The 18,228-nt window shown below is 39.8% G+C and overlaps 1 long non-coding RNA gene and 1 other non-coding gene across 2 annotated transcripts; both read right to left on the bottom strand.

The window, feature by feature from the left end:
• Positions 1–3,040: 3,040 nt before the first annotated feature.
• LOC143523330 (uncharacterized) lies at positions 3,041–6,102 on the bottom strand. Its single transcript, XR_013133306.1, has 3 exons — positions 4,720–6,102; positions 4,474–4,603; positions 3,041–4,346 (listed from the first exon to the last, which is right to left on the bottom strand). It is a non-coding gene; the product is annotated as an uncharacterized LOC143523330 (long non-coding RNA).
• A 4,725-nt stretch (positions 6,103–10,827) lies between these two features.
• LOC143523693 (small nucleolar RNA SNORD88) lies at positions 10,828–10,918 on the bottom strand. The gene has a single exon (XR_013133439.1). It is a non-coding gene; the product is annotated as a small nucleolar RNA SNORD88 (small nucleolar RNA).
• Positions 10,919–18,228: the final 7,310 nt, after the last annotated feature.

Raw genomic sequence — 18,228 nt, forward strand, 5'->3', positions numbered from 1 at the left:
AAGTTCTACGTTTCATCCTACCTCTGCAATTTTGAGGGTAAGTGGCCGACGCTAGTTAGCTAGCTAGCCTGAGGTGGCAGTCTAATGAAGTGATGTTGTTTTTAGTAACGAACCAACCTGTCCTAGTACTAGAAATGCCTTTTTAAAACATGTTTGGATTTCTGATGGAAGTATCAGGCAAAAGTAAGGCTAACGAGATAACAGTGAGGGCTCACTGCTACAGATCTATGAAGAAAACAGATACGCCACACCAGCTGAGAGTAGGACTGGTTAAAATGACACGAGTTCTGTTCAGTGTCACGTTCAAAGTTCTGTTGAACAAGTTCAAAAGTGAGTTCAACACAAGTTCAATCTTTTATCCTTGCTCTTACTTCACGTAAGCTGTGATAACCATAGGCATTGGTTTTCAAAGCTTACAATGGTAGCCAAATGCAGAGTAGCTGAGTGGGAATCATTAGCAGTCTATTTTGCCTATAGTAAACAAATGGGAGTTTATTTTACAGTTCGAGCTATTGTTATCTACCTGTATGACTCAAAAGCAGAATATAGTCCACCTCAGCTATTCTTCAAACTGCATTTTCTAAAATCTGTCAATCTGTCTTTCAAATCTTTCATCTTAACTTCTTTATTAACATATGGCTGCAACACTTACACCTATTAACATATTCTGATAACACTCTTCAAGAAGCAGTTGAAGTAAAACCTGCACTGTTCTGTTGTTGGTGGTGGAAACAACAAAATAATATAAATATAAGTAGGCCTGTTTCACTCCTATGTGTAAGCATTTCATCTGGAGTGAAAATGAAGTTTAAATCTAAAATATATTTAGTTTATAGTTGCTCAGTGAACTAGTAGATTGAACCATGCACAACACTGTAGAATAGAAAGACAGTATAGCCAAGTGTTTTAAGAGTGATGCAAAACAGCACAAACGTTACATGAGACAATAGACAAGTGACATTCACCACTACCAACATGATGGGACAGATATTGCGCCTATTGACATTGCTGAAGTCTTCTTTTCAAGATATTAAATATTGCCTCTTGTGTATTTCAGATGACATTACGTGATTCAATGCCAGTTGTGCTCATTAAGAGCAACTGCTCTTGTGTTGCTAGTTGCGGAATCTGCAAACACTTGGTTGCATTGCTTTTCCAGACTGCTCATTATTCTGAATCTGGCATGTCTGTCGTCCCTCCTGTCCTTTCATGCACACAGACAGAACAGAAGTGGCATAAACCACCAACAATGGTTTGTCTTATTTCATTATTTAATGTTAGTTAATGTATCACAGTCACTTTACTAACACCATCTTTTAAATTAATAGGGGGTGAAGCCTGGACCCGTGGATGCCATGGTTGTCCTAAAGCCAAAACCAGGTGCTACTACAGCCAGTGGAGTTAGGTATGTAGTACCAAATTTAATAGGCAGATTACAGTGTGTGGTTAAAAAAATATATGCTTTTGATCATCTGATAAGACGATCTGATCTGTTCTCTTCAAAATTTAATTTAGCCTTGTTGTACTTCAGATTAGTGTTGTCAAAAAAATTGATATATCGATACGTATCGATACTGAACATTCTGAAACATAAGTTTAACGTGCTGGGAAATATTGGTACAAGCGCTTGAATTGAACCCTGCAAACATGACTTTGTTCATTGCGCTGAGGTGCGGCGCGTGCGAAGTTACAAAATTCGAGAGGTGCACGACCTCGCGTGCGCCACGCTTCAGCGCGATGAACAAAGTCATGTTTGCAGGGTTCATACACCTTGTGGAATTCAAACACTTGTATGTCACTTTCAAGGTCCATTTCAATATTTCCCAGCACGAGCAAAGACACTTTGTCAGATGTTCAAAAGACGTCCACTGAAAAGCCAGAATGAAAGTTTTAGCGACGTCTTTTTTAAACGTCTATTACTGCCGTTCAGTTGCAGTTTTTGCACATCCTGACATCCAATAAAGGTCCTAGTCAAACGTTCAGATAGAAAACTTGTCATAGACGTTCATGTTAAGTTAAAAGGTTAAGGTCCTAGTCACACTGTCAGATTTTGAACCAGTTTTGAACGTCCACCAGACATGCAAAAAAGGGTCTGGACTGACCGACGTGATACAGACTTGATTTTAACGTCTTTCTGACGTCGCATGTTTGTTGGGATAAGTTAAATATTTATACATGTACTCGAAATTATTCGCTTTTTTATCACATTATTTAATGGTTGTTTATTTTCAAAACGCCCAATCGTAACGTCTTCACGTTCTCATGTTTCGTCCTGGAATTGCAAGATGCTCGTATTTGTTAACACAAAATAACTGTTCAGTCAGACAGATATTTGTTGTGAAATGAAGTTACAATTTCAAGCATTTTCTAACACCTTTTGTGGCCTTGTCACAGTCACACCTTATTGAGGAGGCACCAAGATCCCAAAGTGCTACACCTGAGTGGCATTCACTTAGGAGAGAAAGAGTGACTGCCTCACATTTCAGAGAGGTGAGCCACGTTAGAGGTCCAGGTGCTGCAGAAAGGATAATCCGAGGGACACGACAAACAGCACATGTGAAGAGGGGACTTGAAATGGAAACAGAGGCCTTAAAGGACTGTGCAGTTCTGAAAAACTTGAACTTGACCAAGTGTGGGCTAGTGATTCATCCAGATGCCTCTTGGCTGGGTGCATCACCTGATGGACTTGTATATGACCCACTTGAGCGTCCATCATTTGGGCTTGTTGAAATTAAGTGCCCAAATGCACAAAGCTATGTAGACTGCAAATTCCTCAAAGTGGCACAAGGCCTACACAAAATGAAGGAGAGCCATTGTTATTATTGGCAAATCCAGTTCCAGTTATTGATTACTGGTATGCAGTGGTGTGATTTAGTTATCTGTGCCCATGATGATATCTTTATGCAGCGAGTTTACAGAGATAGCAGTGTATTAGAAGAGGTGAAAAGGAGGTGTGACATGTTTTTCTTTAACACTTACATGCCAAAATACCTCTCTATGCCCAAGCAATAGAAAATCATAATGAAGACATGAACTCATGAACAATTAAAACAATTTCAATTTATTCTGTCAATTGTATTACTATTGTATTCGTTTCATTTTTTACAAATACAGTAAAAGTTAAGAAATACATAATGTTGTATTGTGTTGTCAATTTTACATATAAAAGTGAAAGCATTTTATACAATTAATCATATTGCACTGTACCTTAACATTGCAGCCAATATTTACAGACTAGCATGACCTAAAGCAGGGGTCGGCAACCTTTTTGACTCGGAGCCACAAAAGCAAAAATAATTGGAAATTTATTTCAGTGACGATGACATGTCACTCAAGCGAACCAAAACGAAATACCGGACATTTGTGAAATTCCACCCGAACATTTTTTTAAGTCTCAAAAATAATATACGTTAATTAAATACTCATTAATTTTATTCAAAAGCTGAGCCGCATCAGAGGGATCAAAGAGCTGCATGCGGCTCCGGAGCTAGGGTTGCCGACCCCTGACCTTAAAGGGATCATTTTAAGGTTAGAGAAATAAATAAATAAATAAATCACCGTAATTCACATTACATCATCTGTCTAATTCTGGATTGAGATTAGCCATTGTTTGCCCAGGCTTTTACCAAGGGGCCATTTTGATAATTCACCAAAAGACAGGCAACAGTAAAAATTTGGTTTATGCTCCCTGTGATTGAAAGGGGGATCACTGTGCTGAATATTTTATGTTCTTTGACTCTGCGAATCACACGCTCAACATGGACTCTCAGTCTTGCAATGGACTGTGACGTTCTGATCTCTGACCTAGACAGTTGAGCTCTCTTTGACAGAAACGTGGGTATGTGGACTTTGCATGGAACGCAGTCTTCAACAAGGAAACCCTTGTCCACCATGATGGCCATAGATGGGTCAAGGAGGGCCACAATGCCAGACTGCTTTAAGATCTCTTTATCACTGATAGCACCTTGATAAAGAGAAGACACAAAGGTCACTGCGCCATGAGGGGCTATCCCAAGCAACCATTTGAATGTACAGTGTGATTTATAAGTGGAAAACACTTCACTCTAGAGGAGAAGGGAATTTGGAGTTTGACATCTCAGTTCTGTGGAATCTAAAATTGAGTGTCAGCGTAGTCCTGAAACACATCTGGGAGGTGAGTTTTCACAGTGTCCACATCTAACCAAACAAACAGCTCCCAATACAGTATAAAGGAAGTTGGCCCAGGTGTTAATAATACGACTAACAGTTGACCGATGGATTCTAAATCTATGGGCCAAATCCTTTTGCATCAGTCCCAATGACGGGTAGTTCATGAAGAGAAAAAACTCATCAATTGGTTAAAGAACCTGGGGAAAAAAATACATTATCCTATTGTCATATTACATTATGACTATCAAAACTTCTTTTGATGTAAAGATTAATTTGAAAATGATGACATAACATGCTTTGTATGGACAACAGGAAAACATTTACCGTTGTACTGGCAGAGTCAGGGACCTGATCAGTCTTCTCAACAGTCCGTGCGCTTGTAACCCGTATGATGTTGTGGGTGGCTGGCTCTATTTGCTTCCAAAAGCCCATCAGGTGGGCATGGTTTGCAAATCTGTGGAATATAAAAGTTATATATAAAGTTATATAATGGCTAATTCATTCACAATGTATTTCAGACACCAGAGAAGGCCCATCCGTATACTGTGTCCTGCCATATTTTGTATTTACCTGGTAAAGAATCGTATGTCGTCATCAGAGGCAGAAAACCGCTCCAAACAGAACTTGCTGCTGACAGTTAAGTCTTCGATTTGTTTTCGGAGCCTTGATATCTCCTCGCGTAGCTCTTCATTTTCATTGAGGGAGAGATCAAGCGCAGCAGGCTCATTACTGACGCAGTAGTCATGTTCATGACACGGTAAGGGGTCATCATCATCATGGTCAGTCTGCATCTCTGTTAGATCAGTGTTGGGTGGACGCTCTGTTCTTTCCCATACTCCAGATCATGGAGTTGGAATAGTATAGTTATTCCATTGAAATAGCACAGGAAAAGCTCCAGGTCGCAGTCGTCGTCGTCGTCCAGCAGGAGTGGGAGGTTTGAGCAGATCAGCAGCGATAAAATGTCGCAAACACACTCAGGAAGTACTTGTGACTATAAAATGATCTCTCCTGATCTTAACCACCCATTGTTTCTGCAGTTCTGAGTCCTTTGGAAAGGTGTGGAAGCTCAGGTAGGAATTACACCTTGTCGATGCTGTGCAGAATGGCACACAGCAGTGGTGGTTGGACCTGCTGTCTGTACGTTGTTGAAACGATACTTTTTTTTTGTTTACCCGTCATGTTTAGGACACATAAACGGACAGGAGATGAAGGAAACATCATCATCAAGGTTGGCAAGCTATCAAAACATACCAACTCAAAGGGTTAACATGATATCAGGCTCATGGGACAAAAATGATGGGAAACAAACACAAGTTGTAATATCCACAACATTAACATTTTCTTAATCCAAAATCGGCGCTCTGAACCAAACCTCGTCTTTATCAAGTCTAAACTAAACTTATAAAGGAGCAGCAGCAATAACTAAGCATTATATACCAGCCAAAGATAGAAGCTGTAGGTGGTTAGCGCCTAAGGCCAAGAAGCTACAGGGGCTAGCTAAGCAAACTAAAAGGCACAGGTGGTTAGAGAGCAAAGCTAAAGGTTGCACTCCAGTTATGTAGCTTAACTAAATCCCCAACCCATAAAACTCCGTATACAAGTGAAACATACCTGCTTTAACCCCGTCAAAACTACTAATGGCTCAGTTCTGCTCCCACAATAGTACTGCACCAGGAGGCGCCTCGTCTGGGCCTCTCCCTCGATATAAGAGCAGGACTAAACACTTAGTACTGGACACTAGTCTCACATTTAAAAGCAGAATACATGAGTAAAAATGCACCGTACCTTACAACAGCGAACACTCCGTAAAGTCGAGCTCACGCTCCAACCCTGTCGTCCCGTTGTGCTGCTTAGCTTAGCCACGCTATTGCTGCAAGGACCCCATGGTGCCCTTATCACATGCCTGATTACAGGCACACTGCAGCCTGTAACTACCTCACTCCTCCCATACCAACAAATCTGTGGAGGGAGCTAAAGATCAGGGTGATGGCAAGGAGACCCTCCAACCTCAAAGAGTTGGAGCTCATCACTAAAGATGAATGGACAAAAATACCAGTGGAGACATGCAAAAAGCTGGTCAGCAATTACAGGAAGCGTTTGATTGCTGTAAATAAAGGCTTTTCTATTAATTATTGAGAAGGGTCTGAATAATTTTGGACATGCTACTTTTTGTTCAAATGTGAATAAAAGCTGAGAATTTTTTTCCCCCACAATGATGCTTCTTGTACATCATCGTATTATCTCCTGGGAGATTTCCAGTCAAAAATATAATTTCTGGTTAAATAAAAGTAAATTTAAGTCAAAATTTGACAGAGGTATGACTGTATATATATATATATATATATATATATATATATATATATATATATATATATATATATATACACACACACACACACACACGCGCGCGCGCACACACACACACATCATGAAAGCACGTATTTGTAATGTACTTAGATGTATTTGATACATATGTGAAACAAAAGTTAATATCATACTTTGCTAAAAGGTAAAAACATGTTTTTACTTTTTGTTCTTTCTGCATGTTTAGGGGTTAGTGATGTATTGTGTATTACAATACAATGTGGTATACTAATTCAAATGTTTTATGGAAGTTGTTTAAAGTTTCTTATATTTTAGCCTGTAGCAACAAGGAACACATTTTTTATGTTTTCAGGAGCTTTCAGAAGTGATCTGTATGGGGGGTCATACGTTGGAGAACATTAAATGCTGGCACATCTGAAGAAATGTCAAAAGCTCAGATGCTTCAGAGTAGAAAATATTACAACAATCAGTTTTAACTATTACTATTTTATATACTATTTTTATTATATAGTTTTATATACTCAACTATTAGTGGAGGGCAGTCGTGTCCATTGTTAGTGTGAGCTTGTTTTACAATGTATGTGAAGATTTCACCCAAGCGTATCCTTGAAATTGCATTAAACCAAAGAATCCAAGTGAATGACTTATGAAAAAATCAGTCGGTTGAAATGAAAGGGTTAGGGTTAGGGTTAGGGTTAGGGTTATCAAATCAGCTCCAGGGCTTAACGGCACTGATATGGTGAGTGCCTGATGAATGCATGGGCGGCTTGCTCTATACCTCTCTTCCTCTGCTACAGGTATTTGATGCTTTCAAAGCACGACTGCAAGGTTAACCTCTATGCCTTGGAGGCCTTACAGAAGATAATCACACTGCTCAGAGACAACCTGGTCCAAGTGGTCTACATCTTAGTCCCAGCTATAGTGGACAATCACCTCAACTCCAAGAATAACGCCATCTACATGGCAACAACTGATAACAACAACAGTTGCCATTCAAGCTCTCATCAATAACCTTGGTGGGTTCTTTTCTCTCTTTACAAAACATCTTGAAGGACACATGCCACTGGGCTTTAGAAAAACAACAACAACAATGATTGTGTTCTGTTTTACCTTTGTATCTTTTGATGAAAGGTTGCTAGGTTGGGAAAAAGGTTCACACAAATCAGTAAAAGAATGTTCTTGCTCTTTGGCTAGATGTTTGTGGTGCAGATCAAATGAAAATCTCCTTTCATATTAAGGCACAGTCCAATATAAAGAAAAAATATTTCTGTAAGACTGACAGGAGATCTTGCATTATCTGACAGCAGATAGTTAAATAATGGAGTTTACAGTGGATGTGCTTAGGCTCTTTTGTTCAATATACAGTGTCTAATCTTTTGTGGTTGTGTATACAGAAATATTCTACAAATTCAAATACATTTATCAAAAAACAATTCTTTCAGAAAGTAATTCCACTGATATGCTAAGAGATGCCAGAGATAAAAAAAAGATAAAAGATTTACCAGAAATACTTTAATTCCTATATTAATTAATAATATTTATAATATTGATAATAATCATTCCAGAGAGTTACCATAGTTACCAAATACTGTCACTTTAGTTTAATTAAATCTTTCTAGGTTAAAAAAATGCTTCTGTAATAACCCAGTGCTGTCCAGGGTTGATTTATTTATCTTTGTTCCTTTTAAATGTTCTTTTTATAGAGCTGGTTAGGGAACTCTACCCCTGCAAGCCACAACTGGTTGAGCAGAAGGTGCTTCCTCTGCTCTGGTACCTCCTGGGGACCTCCAGCAACAGTGGTACGGTCCACGGGAGGGGTGGAAGCGTGAGAGGGGCCACTGTCCACCTATGCCAAGCCCTTCATGCCCACATGGGTCCGGCGCTGCTGGACTGTGCTGCTTCCCAACCTTCCAATATCCGCAAGAGCCTAAGAGAGTTTGTGAAGAACCTCCCGATCAACTGAGAGCTGCAAGCCAGACCTCCAGACCAAAATAAAGCCCAACATGGATTCTACTTGAAGATGGAGATGTTTGTGTATTTCTTACTGTGCCTGCACTTTAAATGAAAGAGAGAGGAAGAAAGTCAAACGTTTTTAACATTTTGAATTAGCAGAAAGCTAAATCCTTAAACTCAGAAGTCCTTTTAAATAAGGAGCACAGATTTTAGCGAATCACATCAGGTTTAACATGCCTAGGAGCTCTGCTCTTTTTGCATTTTGAAATACTAACACTTATCATGATAACTGTTGTCATGGTGACTATAGATATATATTGTTCTATGATTGTTATTTTCTGTTGACATATCCTGAGGTAACTGTGCAGAATGTAATTTATCACATGCACAAGGAACAAGGATCTATAGTCTTTTTGTTGTTTGGTATGTGTAATGTGACTTTTCAATGAGGAGTCTTAAAAAATGAAAAAGCTACGACTCACAAAATTACTTTTGTATTCTATAGCCAGGGCTTAATTTGAGCCGGATCCTGCCGGAACAGGATCCAGGAACTCTCATTTTGAAGGGTGCGTTCTGGGAACTGTCTGCCTTGATCCAGTAACTTTCAAGCCTACTAATTATAAGTTATGAAGAAATCTGTATGCACTTCTGCACTTAAACACTTATAAAACACATGTAAATAATTTAAAAGTAATTTATATATACAAATTGGCTTGTTATTTTAACATTTGTGTGCCTAAGCGTTTTGTGATCCGGTGACATTGTAATTTTGTTTTGCGATCCGGTGACATTGTTGGCCTCTGACCCCTTGTCTCATGCCGCTGTTTGCGTTCTGGCATCGTTTGATTTTCAAAGTAAGCACTGTGTATAGCTAATAAGTGTAATGGCACAGTATTAACTTAACTCATTCTAACTGTCAATAAAAGCTTGTTACTCATATGATTGCAATTATATTTCTGTATGTGCTAAAAACAATTGACAAACACCTATAAAAACCAGAGGGCAGCAGATCATGTGAAAATATAATATTTGTGTCATTCTCAAAACTTTTGGCCATGACTGTAGACCAGGATAATGACTAGGCCTGTGTTGAAAAAATCGATTTTCCGATTCAGAATCGATTCGCATATGATGATCTGATTATCGATTCGTACGTCCAAAGATCGATTTTTTAGTGAACTTTTACCCCCGCCTCGTCACTGAATTCACGCAGGCGTGCTCGGTCTAACTAACTGTAAAACAACATGGCGACGGACAGTGACGGTAACGACGATAGTCAAATCGGCAATCTAAAAACAGAAGGACAGTTTATCCAGTGTCAGTGACTATTTACATTTAGTCCATGTCACTGACAGTTTACCCAGTGTTTTTACAGTTTAAAAAAGTTAAAATGCTCTTGTAATGTTGGGCGCAAGGCGATGGACGAGACAGAATCCTTTGCACTTTCCAAATCGTTACGTTTATTACATTTACCGAAGCGCAGACAGCGCACATAAAACACGTTTACATAGAACATGTGTGACTCAAACAACGAGCACAGGACGCTGCGCGAACACACATTAAATAGACAAACCACATAAACCCCACGTGATGACGAGACGAGTCACAGGTGAGGATTATCACAAGACGCACCCGCACCCACGGAGATACGCAGACGAGTAGACGCAGACAACGTTAACACACGCCCAACAGGGAGGGGTCGGGGACCGTAACGTGACAGTTCTGTTATTATATTCTTACTTTAAAGAAAAATACACGTTTACATTTTATACTTTCAGTTTATTAAGTGTGAGCACTTTTAAAATAAAAATGCATTTGGTAGCAACAGCTTTTGGGTGACTTCTTAATTATTTCAATCATAATAATAATGCACTGGTTAGTGTCCCAGTAGGAGTCCACTGTTGCAGATATAGACACCTCAAAGATGTCCTCTGTTTATTGTCCTGGATTACCTTTCTTGAAGGTAGATTTATGATTACCCTTTTCACCAGTCTTCCAGCCATCAGTAACTACCAACTACCAGTAACTATTTGCTGATTAATATTGATGACTAGTTTTAACATGTTGCTTCTGTACATAGTCAGGAAACAGCTCAAATAAATACATTTTTAATAACACTAAACCCCGAATTGGATCGAATCGATTAAATCGGATTAAATCGAAATAAATCGATTCTTAATCTTCAGAATGGGAATCGGATCGATTCTTGAAATTTGAATCGATACCCAGCCCTAATAATGACACTACAGAATTTCTTCACAGAGCCTCAGCCATGGGAGTCAAGAGCACACCACCTGAAACAAAATTCAAGACAAAATTAGTCCCGCCTGTATATTTACAAAGTACGGTGATAAAGCTATTGAATCAGTTTCTTTAACATCCTCCCCCCCCCCCCCCCCCCCCCCCATCAGACTCCACCATGTCAAGAGTAGAGGTGCACTTTTCTCGCCACAGACATTCAGAGCCCAGTGCAAAATCATCACAGGAGGAAACCTTCAGACTCCAGATTCAAGACTTAGTCAATCACGTACCTCATCCCCAGGATGCATGGACGATGTCCCCTGAAAGAGAAAACAATTGTCTTAGATTAACAGTCATGGCCTTTTATTCTGAATTGGTCTTATGCTTGTTTCCCGTGTTAGACATCTGTGACCACTGAATTCTGTAACCAGAGACCACCATGCATGTGTCGTCAAGAAATAAGGTAGGGTCAAATCCTGTTAACTGCACATGGGTACTCAATCGTTGATTGTAGTTTATAAGGAAATTAAAGCTCATTTCAAAATGAATTATTTATTTAGTGTGTATTTCTTGATTAAGATATGTGCTTGTATATACTTAGATATTTGTTAATGACATATTTGGCATTCTTAGCGAGGAGCAAAGTAAATTTTTCATTGTATCTAAGGAAACCTGTTCCCTCTGTGCATATGACAAACTCTGAATTTGAAAAGATTAGGTAGGCCTAAATGACGTTCATCACCGGTTAAGGATGCCCTCGCCGGAATACCGAAAGGGTTCGCCCTGAAATATTAATAATCCCCTCAGTCTCTGCCATGTCATTAGTAGAGACGCACTTTTGTCACAATGTACTTTTGGAGCCCAGTGCAAAACATCACGAGAAACTTTATTGGTATATGCACAGTAAAGAAACGTGTTGCTCTGTACAACGAAATAGTAATAAAGGATAAAATAAGCATGCAACATTATGATAAGTATTCATAAATGGAAATGTAAACGAAACAGAAATATAAACTGCTAAGAAGTTTATGTACATACAGTCATTGTGCAGTAGCGAGCTACATTGCTTGTTGTCAGACTGGTATGAAAACCCAATAGACTCAGCACACTTACAAATTGTCTAAACACACCTGGCACTGCCACATAATCTCCTTTCTGCATTTGCCACATGTGAACCTTTTACAAAAACCACAACGCTTAGTGGCACGGTTACTCTTGCAGCCACACTTAACCTGGCACAATGCCCTTTTCCCTGTGTCAGGTGTGGGTTGTTGCTGCTGAAACTCTACCTTGGACACCTCCTTGGCTTCCATATGAGACTGTGCAAGTTCTGTTGCAAGCTTCACCAAGAACTCGGACCGTCTCTCTTTTACCCCAGTGCATGCTTGAAAAAGCACATGTGCATTCAGGCATGAAATGTCAATCATGTTATAAAACACAGCGACTGGCCAACGCCGTGTTCCTGAACGTACACTGTACTTTCGCACCATCTGGTCCATGACATCCACACCACATTTTAGGCTGTTGTAGTCTGTGATTGTGTTTGGCTTTTTTTTTCGGGTGTCTCCAATCTCCACCGTACTGTGCATGCTACTGAGGATGCAGACAGTCTTTTTCCGTCTGGGCGCGTAAACGGTCAGCGTGGCACCAGAGGTTGAAAACACCTGTGTACTAAATTTCTCACGGCCCAAATTCTTTTTGACAGAGTCTGGAAGCTCACGACGAATCTTGTTTACTGTGCCAAGGAGGGTGGTCTTCCGGCCCAGCAACTGCCTTGCTAGTGACAGTGAGGTGAAAAAATTGTCTGTGGTAACAGTTCTTCCTTGGTCCATAAATGGTTCCATAAGCTTCATCACCACATTTTCCGATAGTCTTTCCCCCACGGGACGACTGGAGTCTTTGCCAAGATATGGGATGATGTTGCATACATACTTGGATTTCAGGTCACATGCCACCCAGAACTTTATCCCAAACTTGTCGGGTTTTGTTGCAATGTACTGAAGAAAAGAGCAACGGGTCTTAGTTGGAAAAAGTTGCTCATCTATGGTGATATGCCTTCCTGGGTTGTAACAAGTGATGCAATTGGCAGCGAAAGACCCCCAAACATTAGAGATTGCAGCAAACCGGTCAGTTGCAGCTCGTTCACTGCGTGTGTACTTGTCGTCAAAGTGAAGGTGCTGCATGATGTTCTGGAAGCGGTTTCGCGACATAATCTTGGTGATTAAGGGCACTCCCAGTGTTGTAGACCATGAGTCATGCACCGCTGGAAGGCGCACAACACCTCGCAGGATGAGGATTGCAATGAACGCCTTTAGCTCAGCGAGGGACATGAACCAGTTTTCTTGCTGTGTCTGGCGTGCATGCTGGACAGTCCACCCCTGTATGATCCGAAGCATTTCAATAGAAACGAAACAGAGGAAACTCTGTAAGCGACTCGATTCTTTCCGTAGGGCAAACGCAGTTGGCTCTCCATTCGTGGTATTGCATTTACTTGGGCTTGGATGCACTCCATCATGTCTTCCGATCTGTTCTTCATGCCACACTGTGCCGTCTTTTGCAGTCTCTGTCAGCCGCCCGTGTGTCTCCACGCGACCCCTCTTTACTGGTGATGAAGTCTCCTCATCTACAGGACCATATGTTTGAGATTTGATTAGTGAAAGGTTGAAATAATGTGAAATTGACAAACATAATATTTGAAACATAGCCGGCGATTGGCGGGTTCACACACAAATAGGCATTCTGGCCTTAATGGGGCCATAAATAAATTAATGTGTGCACAAAAAGATTCAATTGAGGCACTAAAGGCCCAAAACGATCAAAATGTGTATTGGGAAATTGAGTCAGATCAAAGAACTAAATCACATGCTGAGATCAGCAGTGTGTGTGTGTGTGTATGGGGTCTTATGTATGTACTATTCAGTCAGTTCCAGTATTTGGCCAGTAAATGGAGCCCATGTAATACCATACTGATATTACAGTAATGAAATAAGACATTTTAGTGAAATAAAAGGTTCATTTCTGGTCAAGCAGTGCACCTTTTGTTATGAGATCTAATTGCAAAGTTATTTATCTCATTGATCTGACTCATACAAGACCCTTTATTTGTCTGTATTCTGCATAACAGGATTGCAGCATGAGTTTTTATGATTTCTTAGGTTTTTGGACAATGTAGCGACAGGCCAATTTGAACCAAACTTGGCATACCTGAAGGACCTCAGTCTATAAAAGGCTTTGAAATTGGGAGTTGATCAACATGTTTATATGAATTATAGCAATATAGGTCATATATGGCCTCAATGATATAATGGGAAAATGGACCCACCTGAAAATAAAAAAAATCCAACAATTTTTAAAAATAGTTTACCTACAGTGTCTACAGATTATGCCCATGCCACTCTTGCCATCATTGGATCAAATTCCTAGGACTAGTTAGAAAAGTGCTATTTTCAAACAATTGATGAATGTGACAAAACTACGCCTTTTTTAATAGGACTTGTAATTGCAAAGTTGTCAGGTGGACTGCAAGGAATCAAAAGAATCAAGTTTCATTTTCCTAAGCAAAGATTTGGAAAAGTTATGCATGATTCACAAATAGTGCCACCTAGTGGCCAAATGTTTCAAAACTGCACAGTGTGACAGTCCTGAGATGTGTGTGAACCCTAAATTGCAAAAATAGGTTTCCCCACACTACGTGTGTGAACCCCAATTATAATTCCAAAACATCTCAAGTATGCCACCTTGGAAGTAATGTAGGATTGTTTTCACACAGCAATACGTGGCATATATATATATTTTTTTTTTTATTTAAAAAAAATAAAAAATTGAAAACTCGCGGGTTTAGTGTTGACAGTGGGAGCAAACCTGGAACAACAAATCAGACATGGATTTAACGAGAGAAGGCAGTCCTGCCAAAAAAGCTAAGCGTACGTGTAAGTACCTTGACGAATGGGACAGGGAATTTACTTTCCTAAAGAGGAGCATGAAGGGGCATAGCTACTCATTCTGTAAGATATGTAGCTGTGATTTTAGTGCCTCTCATGGGGGAAGGAACGATGTCCGTCAGCACGAACAATCTGCCAAGCACGAACGCGGGCTAAAGGCACAGAAATATGCCCAGGAGATGTCCCCGTTTGTATCTAGAAATACCACTAGAAAATTGAATTTTTTTATTCATTTGTAGTTCAAAACATAATTGGGGTGTTTATTCTTCACTTTTTGCCACTCCAAAGATGTTTTCGTCTCTCCTACAGCCTCGATTGCAGCTATATGTAAATAACAGATTATGCAAATTAGGCGATGACGTCATATACGTGAAATGTCCCGTATTTTTAAATACAAAACTTGACAGGTATGTTGCGGTGTGTGTGTGCGCGGTGGCGACGTGCGGTGTGTGTGTGTGTGTGTGAGGGGAGGGGGGGTGACGTGGTGATTATCTGCTGGTCATCCGCATCTTCATCCCCTCCCCTGTGAGGCCAGCTCTGATTGGCTCTTGCTCAGACTCATCATCAGTGCTGGACCCCAGGAAGTGGGCGGTAGGTCATTTCCTGCACTGCCATGGCTGACGTGATGGACAGTGTTGCCAAGAAGTCCTGCTGAACTCTGGTTAAGGTCAGAGATCAGAAAGTCATTTCAGGTGGTTGTGGCAAACCAGTTAATAGAAATTATATTTATATTTCCAGATATAATTACATAATGGTAAACCAGCAGAATTAATAAGTATTAGGGGTGGGCATAGATTAATTTTTTAAAATCTAGATTAAACTCACTGAAATCTTGAAATTAATCTAGATTAAAATTGCTCATTCAGAATATGTGTGCTACCCAAGTAATGACTAAAAGTCAGTCTTTGTTTTATTTATTTCTTGTAAAGTGTCCTTGAGTGTTGTGAAAGGCGCTTTTAAATAAAATGTATTATTATTATTATGATGTATACAATGCTAATATCGGAATTAATTTAATATACACAAAGAAGCGGTTTGCTGCGAGATATTGTTAGGTTTCTCATTAAATGGCTTCAATAATATCTAAGTATAATCATGCTCTGGAGCTCTGTTCACTGAATTCCAAACACATGTTCCCATAAAGCTCAGCCAATCAGAATGAGCGCTCCAGGTCCTTCACTAACTCCGCCCCTCACTGTCTCTGCTCTTTGCAGGAGCTGGAGGAGAGCTTCCACATTAGCAGGATGGAGCAGATCGCCTTTGAATTCAATGTGCTGGTGTCTCTAGAGATGGTCCTCTACCTGCCCGAGAGCAGGTCACAACGCACTACCACCTGAGCCTTCCAGTCCCAGCCAGCCCAGCCAGAACTGACGCCCCCTTTGAGTGGGTGTGGTTTTGCAGACCGGCCTCAGGGAGGACTTCAGCACAACACTAAGTGCTTGTGGGTTAAATTGAACATTTGTTCTTGCTTTTTGTGTTTGTTTTTGGGTCTTATGCGAGGGTAATTAAATGACAGTAATATTAGCTAAAGCACTTAAATCAACTCCAAACACTCAAATAATAAGAGAGATTTCCTTAAACCTCTCTTTAAACATTATCTGTAGAACCAGCCTGCGCACCACGGACTTGTGCTAACGGGCCACCCAATGGAGGATGGGTTCCCTTTTGAGTCTTGGTCCTCCCAAGGTTTCTTCCTAATCCCCACCACCATAGGGAGTTTTTCCTTGCCACTGTCGCCTTGGCTTGCTCATTAGGGATCTGGACCCATACGATTGTAAAGCTGCTTTGTGACGTGTTGTGAAAGCTATATAAATAAATTTGACTTTGACTATACAACAAAAATAACTTCTATGTTTAATTTACAGTAGAACTATAATCCACACACTTCTTTGATTGGTGTATTTTTAGGCACACTGAAACAGCATATATAATTTACTATAGCTATAAATTATTATACATCTAAGCATTCCTGCTTTTAACCTATTAATGGTGATTATGTGTATAATTTTATGCAATGTATGTTTTTTTTTTTTATAGTTTGTCACTTGTACTACATCACTGTCCCACTAGTGGGCAGTATTTGACAGGGAGCTGTGTTGAGACCAGAGACCGTATGTATATATATATATATACATATACTCTCAGAGGGCCTAAAAATATTCTTAAAACATAAATATATATAATATAATTTATCCAATTTTATTTAATCCACTTACAGTTTGACAATCGACATCTAAACAATTAGAAAAATATAAGCAAATACATTATTCACCCGTGTCAATCCAGAATTAGACAGATGATGTAATGTGAATTATGGTGATTTATTTTATTTTTTTTTTCTCTAACCTTAAAATGATCCCTTTAAGGTCACGGGTCGGCAACCCGCGGCTCCGGAGCCGCATGCAGCTCTTTATCCCTGTGATGCAGCTCAGCTTTTGAATAGAATTAATGAGTATTTAATTAACGTATATTATTTTTGAGACTTTAAAAAATGTTCGGGTGGAATTTTACAAATGTCCGGTATTTACTTTCGCTTTGCTTGAGTGACATGTCATCGTCACTGAAATAAATTTCCAATTATTTTGCTTTTGTGGCTCCGAGTCAAAAAGGTTGCCGACCCCTGCTTTAGGTCATGCTAGTCTGTAAATATTGGCTGCAATGTTAAGGTACAGTGCAATATGATTAATTGTATAAAATGCTTTCACTTTTATATGTAAAATTGACACAACACAATACATTATGTATTTCTTAACTTTTACTGTATTTGTAAAAAAATTTAATGAATACAATAGTAATACAATTGACAGAATAAATTGAAATTGTTTTAATTGTTCATGAGTTCATGTCTTCATTATGATTTTCCATTGCTTGGTCATAGAGAGGTATTTTGGCATGTAAGTGTTAAAGAAAAACATGTCACACCTCCTTTTCACCTCTTCTAATACACTGCTATCTCTCTAAACTCGCTGCACAAAGATATCATCATGGGCACAGATAACTAAATCACACCACTGCATACCAGTAATCAATAACTGGAATTGGATTTGCCAATAATAACAATGGCTCTCCTTCATTTTGTGTAGGCCTTGTGCCACTTTGAGGAATTTGCAGTCTACATAGCTTTGTGCATTTGGGCACTTAATTTCAACAAGCCCAAATGATGGACGCTCAAGTGTGTCATACACAAGTCCATCAGGTGATGCACCCAGCCAAGATGCATCTGGATGAATCACTAGCCCACACTTGGTCAAGTTCAAGTTTTTCAGAACTGCATAGTCCTTTAAGGCCCCTGTTTCCATTTCAAGTCCTCTCTTCATGTGTGCTGTTTGTCGTGTCCCTCGGATTATCCTTTCTGCCAGGCTTTCTGCAGCACCTGGACCTCTAACGTGGCTCACCTCTCTGAAATGTGAGGCAGTCACTCTTTCTCTCCTAAGTGAATGCCACTCAGGTGTAGCACTTTGGGATCTTGTTGCCTCCTCAATAAGGTGTGATTGTGACAAGGTCACAGAAAGTGAGCTTAGGTGTAGCTGTTCTTGGTGTGTTGGCACAAATGAATATTCAGGTGGGCTTAGATGGTAACATTCTAGTGGCAGACTCGGGAATGGGGGTGCATCCTCAT

This window comes from Brachyhypopomus gauderio, chromosome 9 (assembly GCF_052324685.1).
Source record: "Brachyhypopomus gauderio isolate BG-103 chromosome 9, BGAUD_0.2, whole genome shotgun sequence".
Classification (NCBI taxonomy): domain Eukaryota; kingdom Metazoa; phylum Chordata; class Actinopteri; order Gymnotiformes; family Hypopomidae; genus Brachyhypopomus; species Brachyhypopomus gauderio.